This window comes from Tachyglossus aculeatus, chromosome X1, assembly GCF_015852505.1.
Source record: "Tachyglossus aculeatus isolate mTacAcu1 chromosome X1, mTacAcu1.pri, whole genome shotgun sequence".
In the NCBI taxonomy this organism is placed as follows: Eukaryota; Metazoa; Chordata; class Mammalia; order Monotremata; family Tachyglossidae; genus Tachyglossus; species Tachyglossus aculeatus.
In genome coordinates this window covers 72,666,536-72,683,844 of record NC_052101.1, presented here as the reverse complement: position 1 = coordinate 72,683,844, position 17,309 = coordinate 72,666,536, and the positions used below count along the sequence as shown (strand labels likewise).

The following is a 17,309-nucleotide window of genomic DNA, read 5'->3' as shown; positions in this document are numbered from 1 at the left end:
AAGACAGAGACAGGAACTCAGAAGGAAAAACAGAGCAGCCCAGATAAGAGATATACAGAGAGAGACAGGGATATAGACGGGGGCAAGCAGAGAGAGAGATAGATTAGATGGGAAGACCAAAGAGACATGGGATAGAGACAGAGAAATGGAGGAGAGTGAGAAACAGTCTTCAAATACTTATATGCCTTCCTCAATTCTTCTGGGCAGTCCGACCCCTTGATCTTGGCTGAAGAGACTGCTACTCTCTGGTTTTCTAGTATGTAGGAATTGCATACAGGGTGGCCTCTTGATCCCTGTAAATCTGGAGAGCAGTGGCAGCAGTGTTTATAGCAACAACAGCAGTAGCTTCCCCGTAAGCCCAGACTGGTATTTTCAGATGCTCTTTCTTCCTACTGCATCCCTGATTCTACAGGGTGTTCTGCAGGCTTCTCAGAACTTTTCAGCAGGCCAAGTACAACCCACAGGCCATATTCATTCACTCATTCAATCGTATTTATTGAGTGCTTACTGTGTGCAGAGCACTGGACTAAGCTCTTGGGAAGTACAAGTCGGAATAATGATGACATTTGTTAAGTGCTTACTATGTGCAAAGCACTGTTCTAAGTGCTGGGGGGGATACAAGGTAATTAGGTTGTCCCACATGGGGCTCACAGTCTTAATCCCTATTTTACAGATGAGGTAACTGAGGCCCAGAGAAGTGAAGTGACTTGCCCAAAGTCACACAGCTGACAAATGGCGGAGCTGGGATTAGAACCCATGACCTCTGACTCCCAAGCCCGGGCTCTTTCCATTGAGCCGCACATATGTTTGACATGCATGGCTCACTGGAAAGAGCACGGGCTTTGGAGTCAGAGGTCATGGGTTCGAACCCCAGCTCCACCACATGTCTGCTGTGTGACCTTGGGCAAGTCACTTAACTTCTCTGAGCTTCAGTTACCTCATTTTAAAAATAGGGATTAAGCTTGTGAGCCCCCCATGGGACAACCTGATCACCTTGTATCCCCCCCCAGCGCTTAGAACAGTGCTTTGCACATAGGAAGCGCTTAATAAATGCCATTATTATTATTATTATGCCTGGCCAATATAGCCACCTAGGGGTTTGAACCATTATTGCTTCTTCCAATCAGGGATGAAATATAAGTGCTAGGAGAATTGGCCTCCCTAAAATACCTTGGATTTAAATAACCTCTGGGGAATCAAAACATTTTGATCTGGTTCCATAGGGGAAATGGCATCTGTATTTTGTGGGTAGTATAGATATGGCATAGGAATCCTCAAGGCAGCAAAAAGTAGATATTAAAGGAGAATCATTATTCAGTTTCATTTCTGTCCTTCTAACTACTTTTGGCTAATCACCCAAGCCACTAGTCCCTACTCCTCCAGTATTAGAGAAATCATGGGATTGAAGCCTCCCTAACAAAGGTGAAGCCAGCATCCTCTGCAAAAAATAGCTTTCAAAAGCACCTAGGTGAACGCTTGGAAAACAATGAATTTTAGCTGCCAGTATGTAAATATAACTGTAGGAAGAAGTAAAAAATTGCTTTTTTACAAAAATCCAAGAACCGCATAGGCTCCATAAGGTGAGAAAGGGTGCTGAACCAATGGCCTTCCATGCTCCACACAGCATTTTCATGTGCAGCCATACCATTTTACCACCACAAGTTAGAAATGAGAAATTTCAAGGGCTATTGAGCACTCTGGGGATTTTCAGAGTGGATCAGCACAGAGTTATTTAGCACAGGTGTTTCAGTAATCGTGATGCATTGAGAAAATTCACAGAGCTCAATGGGCCTCAAACTCCACCTGCTTGGTGTGGTGGTTAAATATTAGTGCAGTGGGTTGTAAAATACAATATTCAAGGACCCTCACTGCCTCCAGAATTGTTTCTAGTAGTGGCTCTACACACACACATGAGAGAGGGAGAGAGCGAGAGAGAGCAAGAAAGACTGTAAAGTGAAGTTAACTCTCTTTTGGGGGTTTGTATAAGTATGCCATATTTTCAAATTAATGGGAAAAATTTGCAAAACCTAAGCTTGCTTCACAATGGTTCCCATAAGAGATATAGTCTAATTTTTCAGCTTCACAGTTCATAAAATTGCAACATTTCATACACAAGTTTATATAACTACCCAGATACTTCTAGGATCTTCCTGCCCAAAGTGCCCCCATCATCAATGGTCCTGGCGTCCTCCCCTAGGTGTACTTTAGGAAGGCAGACCCATTTCAGCCAACCTGAGGCATTTAATGCCAGAGGTTCAAAACCTGTTCCTGCAACTAAAGGCAGAGAAAAGCAGCAGATGTTACATTAAATGTCATTAACCCCAGAGAACTTGAAATTCCTGGGTGGAGGTTGTGAGACAGTCTGGGGGTGAGCAGCCCTATAGTCTAGACCCAGCTCTGCCATTGTACTGTTCTGTGCCACCATTTCCTCATCTGTAAAATGGGAATAAGAATATCTCCTTCCCCCTACCTCCTAGAGGTGTTATTCAATCATTCATTCAATCATATTTATTGAGTGCTGTGTGCAGAACACTGTACTAAGCGCTTGGGAAGTACAAATCGGCAACATATAGAGACGGTCCCTACCCAACGGTCTCACAGTCTAGAAGGGGGAGACAGACAACAAAACAAAACAAGTAGACAGGTGTCAATACTATCAGAATAAATAGAATTATAGCTATACACACATCATTAATAAAATAAATATGGTAAATATGTACAAATTAGAGTAATAAATATGTAGAAATATATACAAGTGCTGTGGGGAGGGGAAGGGGGTAGGGTGGAGGGGCGATGGGGAGGAGAGGAGGAGGAGGAGGGGAGGAAAAAGGGGGGCTCAGTCTGGGAAGGCCTCCTGGAGGAGGTGAGAAGGGCTTTGAAGGGAGGAAGAGAGCTAGTTTGGCGGATGGGCAGAGGGAGGGCATTCCAGGCCAGGGGGATGACATGGGCCGGGGGTCGACGGTGGGACAGGCGAGAACAAGGCACAGTGTAGACATTAGTGGCAAAGAGCAGAGTGTGCAGGCTGGGATGTAGAATGAGAGAAGGGAGGTGAGGTAGGAGGGGGCGAGGTGATGGAGAGCCCTGAAGCCGAGAGTGAGGAGTTTTTGCTTGATTCGTAGGTTGACAGGCAACCACTGGAGATTTTTGAGGAGAAGAGTGACATGCCCAGAGCATTTCTGTACAAAGATAATCTGGGCAGCAGAGTGAAGTATAGACTGAAGTAGGGAGAGACAGGAGGATGGGAGATCAGAAAGGAGGCTGATGCAGTAATCCAGTCGGGATAGGATGAAAGATTGAACCAGCAAGGTAGTGGTTTGGATGGAGAGGAAAGCGCAGATCTTGGTGATGTGGAGGTGAGACCGGCAGGTTTTGGTGACAGATTGGATGTGTGGGGTGAATGAGAGAATGGAGTCAAGGATGATACCAAGGTTGCAGGCTTGTGAGACGGGAAGTATGGTAGTGCCATCTACAGTGATGGGAAAGTCAGGGAGAGGACAGGGTTTGGGAGGGAAGATAAGGAGCTCAGTCTTGGAAATGTTGAGTTTTAGATGGCAGGCAGACATCCAGATGGAGATGTCCTGAAGGCAGGAGGAGATATGAGCCTGGAGGGAGGGAGAGATGAGGATAGCATGAAGTAAATGACATGAAAATACTTTGGAAAACAAAAGCTCTCTGTTGTACAAATTATAAGGATTATATTATCAGTTTCCATGTTCCCCTCCTGTCAGGTGGTTTCTGGTGGGACAGGTCTTTCAGGAAAGGTCACTCTCTGCTGTTTTGCCCAACTGGATTGATTAAGAAGTTTTGCAAGTGAGTTGGTTGATCATAAACAAAAAGGAGTAGGAAAACACTTTCATTTCTCTTTTACTTTGTCCCTGACACCACAACAGCTCTAAAAAATGATTTGTCAAGCAAATGGCATCATGTAAAATCAAATATCAATCAATCAACCATATTTATGGAGTGCTTACTGTGTGCAGAGCACTGTACTAAGTGCTTGGGAGAATATAACAGAGCTGGTAGTCTCATTCACTGCACACAGTGAACTTATATTCTAGAGGGGGATACAGACCTTCCCCCCCACCCAAAAAAAAATTATTTTACCTTTGGCTTTCTATTCTAAGTTAAATTCCAGGGCTGGCTCAGTCTCATTTATATTTTGATCTTCTTTGGAGCAGATGGCCAAAAGCCAGTTCACCAATGGGCAAGACATGCATGTTGGAAAGCTGAGGGAAAGGAGTTAGAGAGGTGAGAAGTAGAAGGTAGCAATAAGGGACAGTAGAAAGGTTAGAGCAGGAATTTTTAAAAAAGTGAAGGGATGGGGGCCAAGGCTAAGATGGCCATTCATACAATTAATCAATCAATGATATTCATTTAGTACTTACTGTGTGCAGAGCACATCCAGTTTCATACTGGCCAGTCAGGTTTCATCAGGTCTGTCCCCCATCCATTACTGATACAGCACTGATAGGGCCTATGTTTTTATTTTAAGCACCCAGCCTCCCTTTGCCTCGACTTATGCCACAGTTGCACATCTTGGAAGTGTTGTCCATGTTCATAGGCCCCTGGGAAGAGAATGCTAGGGCCTTGGAGCGAGTCAGGGGTTTCCCCAAAGAAATGATCTAGGTCGAGGCCAACTTTGGCCATGTACTCTGGGTGATGTCATTACATTACATTGCATGCTCGGTGTAGATCCCATTACCCTCACATGCACCTGGGTGTCTGGGATCTGCCACCCTATCCAATGCGCAGGTAGAGAGGGGAGTTAGCTTTCACAAATTATTCATTTATTTATTATTCATTTATTCATTCATTCAGTGTGCTTCTAGAACCACTATCCATTCCTCCATATGGATTCTCAGTACTGAAGTTTTAGGACCAAGGCTTATTCATCATTCCTGGCAGGAGACTCCATCCTCATCAATGGTGAGCACTGATTGCATGTAGGAACCTGTACTGAGTGCTGGGGAAAGGTAGAAGCCTGATAATTCAATCATCTTTATTGAGCATTTACTGTATATGGACCACTGTACTAAGCACTTGAGAGAATAGAATATAACAATAAACAGACACATTCTCTGCCCACAGTGAGCCTACAGTCTAGAGGGGGAGACAGACATTAATAGAAATAAATTAATTACAGATATGTACCTAAGTGCTGTGGGGCTGGGACGGGGGAGATGAATAAGGGGAACAAGTCAGAAAGATGCAGAAGAAAGTTGGAGAAGAGGAAAGGGGGGCTTAGTCAGGGATGACCTCTTGGAGGAGATGTATCTTCAATAAGGCTTTGAAGCGGGAGAGAGTAATTGTCTATCAGATATGAGGAGGGAGGGTGTTCCAGGCCAGAGGGAGAACGTAGACAAGGGGTGGGCAGTGAGATAGATGAGATTGAGGTACAGTTTGAAGGCCAGCATTAGAGGAGCAAAGGGTGTGAACTGGGTTATAGTAGGAGAGTAGCAAGGTGAGTTAGGAGAGGGCAAGATGACTAAGTGCTTTAAAGCCGAGGAGGTTTTGTTTGTTGCAGAGGTGGATGGGCAACCTTTGGAGTTTCTTGAGGAGTGAGGAAACATGTCCTGAATGCTTTTGTTGAAAATTGATCCAGGCAGCAAAGTGAAATATGGACGGGAGTGGGGAGATACAGGAGGCTGGGAGATCAGCAAAGAGGTTGATACAGTAATCAAGGTGGGAGAGGGTAAGTGATTGTATTAACATGGTAGCAGTTTGGATGGAGAAGAAAAGGCAGATTTTAGCGATGTTATGAAGGTGGAACAGACAGGATTCAGTGATGGATTGAATATGTGAGTTGAATGACAGAGTGGAGTCAAGGAAAATGCCAAGGATATGGGCTTGTGAAGGATGGTGGTGCCATCTACAGTGATGGGAAAGTCAGGGGGAGGTCAGGGTTTGGGAGGGAAGATAAGGAGTTCAGTCTCGGACATGTTAAGCTTGAGGTTCAGATACAGTCACTGGCCCACAGGGAATTTGTCATTGGACCCCCCCACCACCACCACCAGAAAACATGGAAATGATAAAAATGGCAAGTCCTCGTTTGCTAAAGGTACTGGTTTTTAGGTTGTCTCTGCTCTGGGAGGGTAATTCTGAGTCCCAATAATAGTTTTGGCATTTGTTAAGTGCTAACTCCGTGCCAACCACTGTTTTACATGCTGGGGTAGATACAAGGCTTTCAGTTTGGACACAGTCCCTGTACTGCATGGGGTTCACAGTCTAGGTAGAAAGGAGTAGGATTTAATCCCTGTTTTACAGATGAGGAAATTGAGGCCCAGAGAAGTGACTTGCTCAAAGTCACACAGCAGTAAGTGGCAGAGCCAGGATTAGAACCCAGGTCTTCTGACTCCCAGGTCCAAGCCCTTTCCATTAAGCCATGCTCCTTCTCTGGCAGTCACAAAAGTCTTCCCCAAATTCCAGATGTTGGGAGGGCATGCAGCCACTACTGTTTCAGTCCTGGGAGGGGACCGCCTGAGTGGTCAGCACTTAGAACAGTGCCTGGCACATAGTAAGCACTTAACAAACACCATCATTATTATTATTATTTAGGGGACAGGTGGGTTTCCCATGTGGAGTGGGTCTTACTGCTCAGGTGGAGAAGAAGCTCTCTCTGAGGTTGTGTGCAGCCACTGAGAACATTGCTTTTGGGGAGACAACTGGGAGGGAAATGAATGAGGCCATAGGATCCTTGTTTGAAGTGCATCTGATGGCATCCTCACAATGTAAACATCCACCTTATACACTGTTTTATCAAATAATTCTTAAAATATAGTTCCTTCCAAATGAGGGGAATGGAGAAATTAAATAAATTATTCACAACCTTCATTTCTCTAACTTCAAAATGTCATTTTGAATGCCAGTAACTTATGTAAGAAGAGATTGGTCATCTTTTTGGAAGTGAAAATCTTCTCTGGGTGATTCTGGGAACCATGCTTGATGCTCTGGCTAACACCAGGGCTGGGTCTTTTCTGGGCTACTAAGTGCTGGAGTCCCCTTTTTTTGGCTCTGATGTTCTGCCATAGGGAGTTATTCATTAGCAAGTGTGAGTAATGCCTGAATAACATTCCCAGATTGTGTTTAGTTTGAGTGCCAGAGCAATTTGTTCATTAGCATTTGTGAGAAAACCCAGCTAACACTGCCAAAAGGTATGAGACCAATGTAGACTGTTGCCGGGGGAAGGGAGTTTAATTCACTTCCTAGCTAGTTAGATTAACAATGGTCTTCAATATTTACCTCTGCCCAAGAGCAGTGGAGTTGCTTGTGAAAGTCAAATACAAATGATTAGTCCAAAATAATGTCAGATACAATCGACTTTCACCTGAGGAAGGCCAGATCAACTCAATTGTACCCCAGCATTTCCACAGGCAATTGAATTGTGTTTCAAATTCATAACACACAATTCGATTCCCTGCGAAAATTTGCATGTCTCCAAAGAGGAGCCAGGGCCTTTGAAACTATGACCCTGACTGCCCTCCAATCTGCCCTTTACTGCCTCTACACATGCTACACACATTCATCTTTACTTAACCCAATTGACCCAGCAGTCATGACCTCTTGTGGCTAAAAACCAGCTTGCCCAAAAGTAGTCTAAATGGCTGCTTGTTTGAGAGATGAAGGCTATTCTTATGCTGAGCTCTGAAGCCTCTTGAATTCTAAAGCCTCTCTGCTTGAAACAAAACATTTTGTAGATGCATTTTGTTTATAAATAGCCAACCCAACACAATAATCCAAAACAAATAAAACCCCGGAGCTCATCAGCTTGCAGTTCTCTGGGTTTCTAAGAGAATATGAGAGTTCTTTTGTGAGACCTTGAATACCGTGTTTGCTGCATTATGAGGCAGAGATAAAAGACACACAGATAAAAAATAGGGGTGTAAGTGATGTGGGAGGAGAGAGAGAGGGGACTAGAATGAGGCAAAAGAGAGTAGTAGTTAAAGCTCATTGAGCACAATTTTCTGTGGTCAAGGGTTACACTTTGTACCACTATTACAAAAGGGAAGGCTGATGGGTTCTTAGCCACCAGGCTTCAGACCCCTAAATTCTCTACCCACAAATTCAGTTCTCAAAGAGTCAATGTGGTAGATGTTGAGTGCAACAATGGTTCCCTCTCTAGACTGTAAGCACACTGTGGTGTGCTTACACCCCCTCCCCCCTGCCTTACCTCCTTCCCCTCCCCACAGCACCTGTATATATGTATATATGTTTGTACATATTTATTACTCTGTTTTATTTGTACATATTTATTCTATTTATTTTATTTTGTTAATATGTTTTGTTTTGTTCTCTGTCTCTTCCTTCTAGACTGTGAGCCCACTGTTAGGTAGGGACTGTCTCTATATGTTGCCAACGTGTATTTCCCAAGCGCTTAGTACAGTGCTCTGCACACAGTAAGTGCTCAATAAATAGGATTGAATGAATTGAATGAATGGGCAGGGACTGTTGTCTATCAACTGTGTTATATTGTACTCTCTCAAATGCTTAGTAGAGTGCTCTGCATACAATAAGCACTCAGTCAATGCAATTGATTGATTGATTACTTCAGGCTTAATCGTGGCAGGGAAAGCAGGGTGCTGGGCTTTTCTCAGAGACTCTGTCTCATACAAAGCAGTTCACAGCTTCTCAACAAGTGCTGAAAGAAAATTTTAATTAGTTGTAGGCACAGAACTGGCAGAAATGTTAGGGTGCCAGAAGAGAACGTTTCCAATGCCAACATCATCACCTTTCTGCTCCACCACATAAACTAGCAGGGTATTCTTCACTGGGCACAAATGGAAAATGCCACTGAGGATGTCAGGGGCAGGAACCAATGAACAGGGAGCGTGGCTCAGTGGAAAAGAGCACAGGCTCTGGAGTCAGAGGTCATGGGTTCAAATCCCGGCTCTGCCAATTGTCAGCTGTGTGACATTGGGCAAGTCACTTCACTTCTCTGGGCCTCAGTTACCTCATCTGTAAAATGGGGATTAAGACTGTGAGCCCCCCATGGGACAACCTGATCACCTTGTAACCTCCCCAGCGCTTAGAACAGTGCTTTGCACATAGTAAGAGCTTAATAAATGCCATCATCATTATTATTATTATTTACTCAGCTCTGAGTGGAATAACCGTGCCAAGGAATAGTGTCAGGATTGCACTCTGAGTAAGAAGCTAAGATCTACTTCACATAACACTTGCTTTTGTTCCTCTCGGCTGGAAAATGAGGAGATTCCACTTTCCAAATAAAACTTAAGCCATTGCCAGAAGAATAACAGATATAAGTAAGCCAAAGTATCTTGGGGTAAGTTTCATGTAATTGGGGTTTGCCAATAAACCTGGCTGATGTTTAAAGATAGTGAGGTTTTTCACTTCCTTTACATTATTACTTCCAACCAATTGGAACTAGGTCAGAGCACAATAAAACTGAAATATAATTAGTTGAGTCAATATTGTGGAAACAGGACATGTACTTCAGTTTCAGCATCCTGCTGCATTTGTTCCTATCCCAAATGTCATTGTGTTTATTGTTTGTCTTACCTTTTGTTAGGGAAAAACTAACAAAGGGAACAGGCACCTACCTTTTACTGCTTTCCTCAAAATGCTGTCAATACTAATTTAATTAGCTTTTGCATAATCATAACTTTATCATTTCCAAGTCTAATTTATTTTAACATTGTTTTTACTGATATGATGATTAAAGGCCTTGTCAGATCTCCTTTGTTTCCATTCAAACACACAATGCATTCATCATCATTTTAGAAAAGGTTTTTCTCAGAGTGCCAAATGAGACATGGCAGATTAGGATGGATAATTTCATTTGGAATCTTCCTGATTGTTGCTTCAAAAAAATAAACCAAAAAAAAAATTAACCTCAAAGCAAATGGTATCCTTCACTGCCTTTTTCAAATGGCACAAGGATTCCTCCATCATTTTCATTGGGATTCTGGAATCTTCATAACTAGTGAGAGGACTCCAGGCAGCTAACTCACCACCTGGAAGCAAACATTCTAGACCATCTAACTATGGGAAATAAGGGAGCCTCTCATGAAACTCTGGTCTTGATTCATAGCCCCTTTTGGCAGGTGACTTTGAGAGTGGAATGGGTTGACTCCTTCAGAAGGAACAATGTGGCTCAGTGGAAAGAGCACGGGCTTTGGAGTCAGAGGTCATGGGTTCAAATCCCAGCTCCACCACTTGTCAGCTGTGTGACTTTGGGCAAGTCACTTAACTTCTCTGCACCTCAGTTAACTCATCTGTAAAATGGGGATTAAGACTGTGAGCCCCCTGTAGGACAACCTGATCACCTTGTAACCTCCCCGGCGCTTAGAACAGTGCTTTGCACATAGTAAGCGCTTAATAAATGCTATCATTATTATTATTATTATTATCCTCTCTCACTGCTTCTTTGCTTTTGGTTAAGTGATCTAGGATGGGTTGACCCCTGTGAACAATTACATACTGTTACAGTCGGCAGGCCCTTCCCCATTTATCCTTTTTTTCCCTTTAAATGTTATCTGTTAAACACTTATTATTTGCCAGGCACTATACTTAGCACCCCGCTCTCAGGGTTGCAACTGGAGAGTTTCCAGTACTTTACCAGTCTCGACTAAGGGAGGGAGAGTCAAGCAGAAGCATATCTATTCCATTCCTAGCTCAGTGGCTAGCGAATGGAAGGCAATCTGCTACAAGTCAAAACTCACCTGTGCTGGACAGCAGCAGTATGGGAGAGATTTGAGGCTGGAGACTCAATTTTATTGTGTGGAAGGAGGCAATGGTAAGCCACTTCTGTATTTTTACCAAGAAAACTCTATGGATACACTACCAGAACGATTGCAGATAGTGGTGGGGCATTCTGGGATAGCTGTGTCCATGGCATCACTATGTGTCAGAAGGGACCTGACAGCATAAGTCTTAGCACTGGGGTAGATACAAGATGATATTGGGCACAGTCCATGTCCCACATGGGTTTTACATTCTTAATCCCCACTTTAAAAATGAGGTAACTGAGGCATAGAGAAGTTAAGTGACTTGCCCAAGGTGAGACAGCAGACACTTGTCTGCTTGTCTGCCTGTCTCCCCCTTCTAGACTGTGAACCTGTTGTTGGGTAGGGATTGTCTCTATCTGTTACCAAATTGTACTTTCCAAGCGCTTAGAACAGTGCTTTGCACACAGTAAGCGCTCAATAAATACGATTGATTGAATGAATGAAAGAACTTGCTGTAGCCAGAATTAGAACCCAGGTTCTGTTACTTTTCTCCACATGGTACGGAATGAGTATGGAATAAGTCACAGAGCCCAGAGAATCACTGCCCTTTTGGTCCAGGTGTTGACGACCAGGGTGGGTTGAGTCATTTCTCCCTCTGTTTAGTTGGGATCAAAGGTACAAACAAGGTCATGGGGATGAACTGATCAAATACCCAGATGCTCTTCAAAGGACACAGAAAACTAAATAATAACTAACAACTAATTTAGGAACTTAAATTAACTTAAACTCCTTTCAGTTATCCCACTTTTTAGACTGTGAGCCCACTGTTGGGTAGGGACTGTCTCTATATGTTGCCAACTTGTACTTCCCAAGCGCTTAGTACAGTGCTCTGCACACAGTAAGTGCTCAATAAATACGATTGATTGATTGATTGATCTTTAGTCTAAACAACATAGTGCTGCCCGAATCATCTTCCTAAAATGACAATCAAAATGCATCTCTTCCCTTTCAAAAACATCCAATGGTTACCCACTTTTCTCAGCAAAGAGAAAACTCTTCACCATTGGATTCAAGGTTTTTCATCAGTTCTCTCCTTACTTTTCTGTTCTCTTCTCCCACTACACCCCAGCTGGCCATTGCCTATTGAGTTCTTACTGTGTGCAGAGCACTGTACTAAGTGCTCAAGAGAGGATGATATAACAATAAACAGACATTCCCTGCTCCCATTCAGCTTACAGTCTAGAAGGGGAAGCCAGAGTCCCTGCCAATCATGTTCTCAAGCACTCAGTAAGTATTAACTATGATGATGGCGATTTATAATTCATTTTTACTTTGGGTTTCACATGTTTCTGAGAAGCTTATAGCTTCATGACCTTGATTAGGAATCCAAATGCCAACATTGTTTATGCCCATTAAAGAATTCTGGTAGTAACCATAGCATGTCATTGAGGTTTGGCACTCTACCTCCCAAGTGGGAAATGAGTGGAGTAAGCAATGACGGTTGAGGGTAGCAGATGATGATGATGATGATGATGATGATAGCATTTGTTAAGTGCTTACTATGTGCAAAGCACTGTTCTAAGGGCTGGGGGGGATACAATGGGATCAAGTTGTCCCACGTGGGGCTCACAGTCTTAATCCCCATTTTACAGATGAGGTAACTGAGGCTCAGAGAAGTTAAGTGACTTGCCCAAGGTCACACAGCAGACATTTGGTGGAGCTGAGATTCAAACCCATGACCTCTGATTCTAAATCCCATGCTCTTTCCACTGAGCCACGCTGATGATTATGGCACAAAAATAATACAAAGAAGAGGTCAATCAATGGGCATGGCAATTAATAATTTATTGGAAAATAGGCCTTCCAGAGCAGTGGAGTACATCCTCTATAAATGAACAACCTTTCCAAAACTTTGGGCCTGTCTTGAGCCGACTCAGAGATTTTTCTCATGATATTTTGTAATAACATACTTAAAACTCAATGAATTCTTATAAAGTTATCCCTCCTAAATATTTCCAGTTCTTTCAACAAGCAGGTAAACTCACAGAAGATTCCAGAGACTGCTGAAGCAAAGCAGAAAAATATAATTTATAATTGAAACTAATTGAAACTAATGACACATGTCCCCAAAGATGTAACCTCAGACAAGCACAGCTGTAGAGCTAAAAAATGGGGGTAATTGATAGTCTCCTGGAAAATATACAAGAAATGACAGCTGAAGAAGATCCTTCTCTTAGTATAAATAGCAAGTTAATATCTCAAATCTTTAGGGTAATTCAGAATGGACATACACTGTCTGTAGGAAATGAATATAGGAAAGAAGCTTAGAGCAGGAAAATGGATCAGTTTTTGACAAGCCAACATCATTCAATCAAAACCCATGGTACTTTTGGAGTACCCACTAAGTGCATAACACTGTGATGAGCACTTGAGAAAGTACAAGAGAATCCAAGTACAAGTATTGACATGAACAGCGCTTCTCAGAGACACTATCTGTTATACTATACTCTCCCAAGCTCTTAGTACAGTCCTCTGCATACAGTAAGTGCTCAATAAATACAACTGATTGATCCAGAAAGCTACCAGAGAGTTCTCAGAGCACCTATGAAAGAAGAGAATTAGTGAGAAATAGGTTCACACACAGAATACAGAGAAGAGAATGAAAGGATGGGTAGAGAGAATGAAAGTCAAAGTTTTCCCCTGCAAATTATTTGTAGGGGTAGTAGTTGGAACATTAAGAAATTAACTGCTCAAAATGAACATTTTAAATATACGATAAACACTCTTGCATCAGGACTCTGTCAGCTTAGAAATCCAGATAAGTTAGCCACACAATCATGAGGGCAAGGAGAAACTACAGAAGTTACTAAAAGTTTTTGATCTTAAGAACCTCCTCTCTGAGGGAAAACTAAGGGGAGGCAGGTGACTAGCTAACTGGGGAAAGAATCTTATCAGTTGTTTTGGCAAGCTTTTAGCAAGCTTTGGGACGTGATCCTGAAGGGACAGGTTGTAGGAGAAAGTCTAGAGATTTGAATCCCAAAGGAGCAAAGTGCCTAACCCAGAGGCACAGAAATGATTGGCAGCCGTTCTATTCTGGCTTTCAAAATCCTTAAGGAAGAATCCAGAGAGGGTGAACTAAAACCTGGGATTTCCCGTGAGGAGAAAGGGAATGAACTAGAGAATGTGTGCAACAGGATGCTATAGGAAAGTAGAAAATGTCTTAGAACAGAAATCCTTTTCTCTATTTGTTACTAATTAACTTACTAAAAATTCTTTAAATTCATCAATTGAAACAGTCCACTTACTCTAACCTTTGTGCCTGCCTGTAGCAGGGGTTCAGGTAATTCCAGAGTGCCAGGGAGAATGTGTTTGCCAGGGGAGTTCAGAGAGGGGGAAAGATATTGGAGTCCTCCAAGCTTCTTGCAGCCAACCTAGGTTGGGGAGGACCACTGATTGAATCCCAAATGATCCACTTTCTGTTTAAGGGTGCTTATTTAAGAGACAGGTGGAGGTGGTAGTAGTAAAAGGGGTGTAGGAGTGGGGTTTGCTTGGCAGGAAGCCCCAATCTTGCCAGTCCCTGAAAGGGAAAAACTGAAGGGCTTTACAACCCAATGGACATGATTGGGCACCCTGAACCTCTGAAGTGGCTCTGAAGGTTATTTCAGTCAAACTGAAAGGCTGAGGTACATCCCGGCACATCACACTCCATACTTAATCAATCTATCAATCATATTTATTGAGCATTTACTGTGTGCAGAGCACTGTACTAAGCACTTGGAAGAGTAAAATATAACTGAGTTGGTAGACATGTTCCCTACCCTCAATGATGTGTAGTCAAAACATCTAGACAACACTAGGTGCATCTTTGATAATAACAATAATTTTGGTATTTGTTAAGTGCTTACTATGTGCAAAACACTGTTCTAAGCACTGGGGAGGATACAAGGTGATCAGGTTGTCCCATGTGGGGCTCACAATATTAATCCCCATTTTACAGATGAAATAACTGAGGCTCAGAGAAGTTAAGTGTCTTGTCCAAAGTCACACAGCTGACAAGCTGTGCTTGTCTGACTCCCAAGCCCGTGCTCTTTCCACTGAGCCATGCTGCTTTACATATGCAAGTAACTATGTATAGAGGGTGGAGCTATACTATATGTCACTAATGTAAATGCACTGAGCCATGTTTTTAAAGAGTAAGTTAAATGATATGCTCACTACACTGCTTAAGTAGGTGGAGGCAGTGACAGTGTGTGCTGCTGAGGATGAAGCACAATCTGTACTGTAGCTGAAGACTGAGCTACTAACTCCTAACTGTACTATCAGTTCATGTGCACCTATTACAACAGGTACTTTGAGGCAAAAGTAAGATATTGGAAAGATTTGGGCAGAGTCATCCTCGCAGTACTTACATCTGAAAGCCAATTGTCAGTTAGTCAATCATATTTATTGAGCACTTTCTGTGTGCAGAACACTGTACTAAGCTCTTGGGAGAGTAAAATATAATAACAGACACATTCCCTGCCCACATGGGAAAGCTTGACGTGAGTGTAACCCACTCTGGTCACGAGGCTATTGGTGTTGAAGTTCACCTGAATCTGAAAAGGACCATGAGGAAACCCAAAGTCCCAGCTACTTCATGGAAGGACAAAGGCTGTACTGGTGTGTTTGTTGCAGTCAGCACCTGGAATGCTTTTTTACCTCTGCCTCCCTGTTTCACAATCTTCTCAGAATTTCTGTTCAAAAAGAACTGTTCTTTTTTTGACTGCAGTGTGCCATGCTTGTCTGTCCCCTGGTTTTCAACTTCAGTGGCTTTGGGTTAGCCAGATTTGGACTTGTTTTACTGAGGAAGATACAACAGAAGTAGATATGATCCCTACCCATTTGAGCTTTACCGATTTGTGTTCAGATCAACATTTTAAAGAAACCATGGAGATAGAGTGGACTTGTACTCTTCTATGAATTAAGGTACTCAGATCATTTGTATGAGATGAGAGGAGATGTATGGAAATTCAGAGGCAGTCTTCTCCTGAATTCTTAATGTTGATCATGGTTTTTGCCGTTTGTTTTTAAAAACTAACAGTCAGTGAACTAGGGAACTGTGTACTCATTACCACTAGAAGTGTGCAGATCAATCAGTGAAGAAATGAAGGTCTTAATCACCCTCTAAAATGAATTATTATAACAATATTGATTTATAAAGCACCTTTTTCCTGTAAAATCAAAAGTGTTCGACATTCTTCATATGCATCTTCAATGGTATTTATTGAGCCCTAACTATGTGCAGAACACTGTACTAAGCCCTTGGGGGAGTACAATGCAACAGACTTGGCAGACATAGTCCCTGCCCACAATGAGCTTACAGTCTAGAGGGGAGATGAACAATAATATGAATAAATTGTTTATAATATATAATTTATAGATATATACATAGGTTCTATGGGGTGGAGGTGGGGGGGAATTTCAAATGCTCAAAGGTCACAGATCCAAGTGCATAGATGATGAGGAACGGGAAGGAAGCTGGGGAAAAGAGGGTTTAATTGGGGAAGCTCTCTTGGAGGAGATGTGACTAATAAGACTTTGAATGTGGGAAGTGTGGTGGTCTGGTATATATGGAAGGATCAGGAGTTCCAGATGTGGAAGGAAACTTCATGGACTCTGTGTTGTGTTCAAATAGGTATGTCAGAGACAAGTTTATTACTACTAGTGCTTCTTCTAGCACTAGTAGGGAGTGGTGGTTGACAGGCAGAATTTCCTCTGCTAGTCAAGGCCAGTTCAACTCTAAGTAATCTAGAGTTTCTTTATATAAAGTTGGTAAAGCATTTATATTAATCAGAATAAATACATTCTGTATTTTTACACGTGAAAACACTTGTGTAAGTGGCAATACTGAATACGATTTTTAAGTTCCCAAAGTGTGAAACCATTCAAAATGAGAGAAACTAATTAAACTATCAAAGCCAATGGGAATGATTATGCATTCACTTTAGTAAAATACTCCATTAAAATTCATGAAACTGAGAAAAAAATATTAAAGCAAGCCATGTGAATAAGAACAAAAAAATACACAATCCACGTCTTTCTTTAAAATCAGCCCACTCTCCCTCTTGGAGGTTATATTGGTAGTAAAATGAATGAAATTAGCTGTCTTTTCTGTTCATCAGGTTTAAATTCTTGCTCACCCTGGGTAAGATATTTTCAGGGTTAAGCCAAGGACTAATCCTTTTCCTGTGAACATATAACATGCCTTCTCCAGGCAAAATTATATATATTTATATAATGTACATACATATATATATATCTATCTATATATATATATACACACACATTTCACAACAGCTGAGATCCAGTGAATTCCAGGGCTGGTGTTAGAGATTTGGTTACCATGAGCAGATCACTTCGGCTCCTGGTCTAGCTCCCAGATTTTTGCTGGGGCCATTTATGATCAGGGCAAGGAGAAGCTTAAAGGAGCAAAATTACTTGATCTCATGGTCAGTAGTGTCATCTTTGAGCATTAAGAATAGTGCTATCTATCTACCTGTCTACAGCAGCAGCTCCAGCTCTTAAACTGCTTCCCTGACCTGAGCCTGTGACCTCATACGTGCAGGGGTTCCATCCAGGAGTTTC

General features: G+C 42.3%; 1 non-coding gene across 1 annotated transcript; it reads left to right on the top strand.

The window, feature by feature from the left end:
• The first annotated feature begins 10,535 nt into the window (after positions 1-10,535).
• On the top strand, positions 10,536-10,669 carry LOC119920113. The gene has a single exon (XR_005447878.1). It is a non-coding gene; the product is annotated as a small nucleolar RNA SNORA7 (small nucleolar RNA).
• The last annotated feature ends 6,640 nt before the right edge of the window (positions 10,670-17,309 follow it).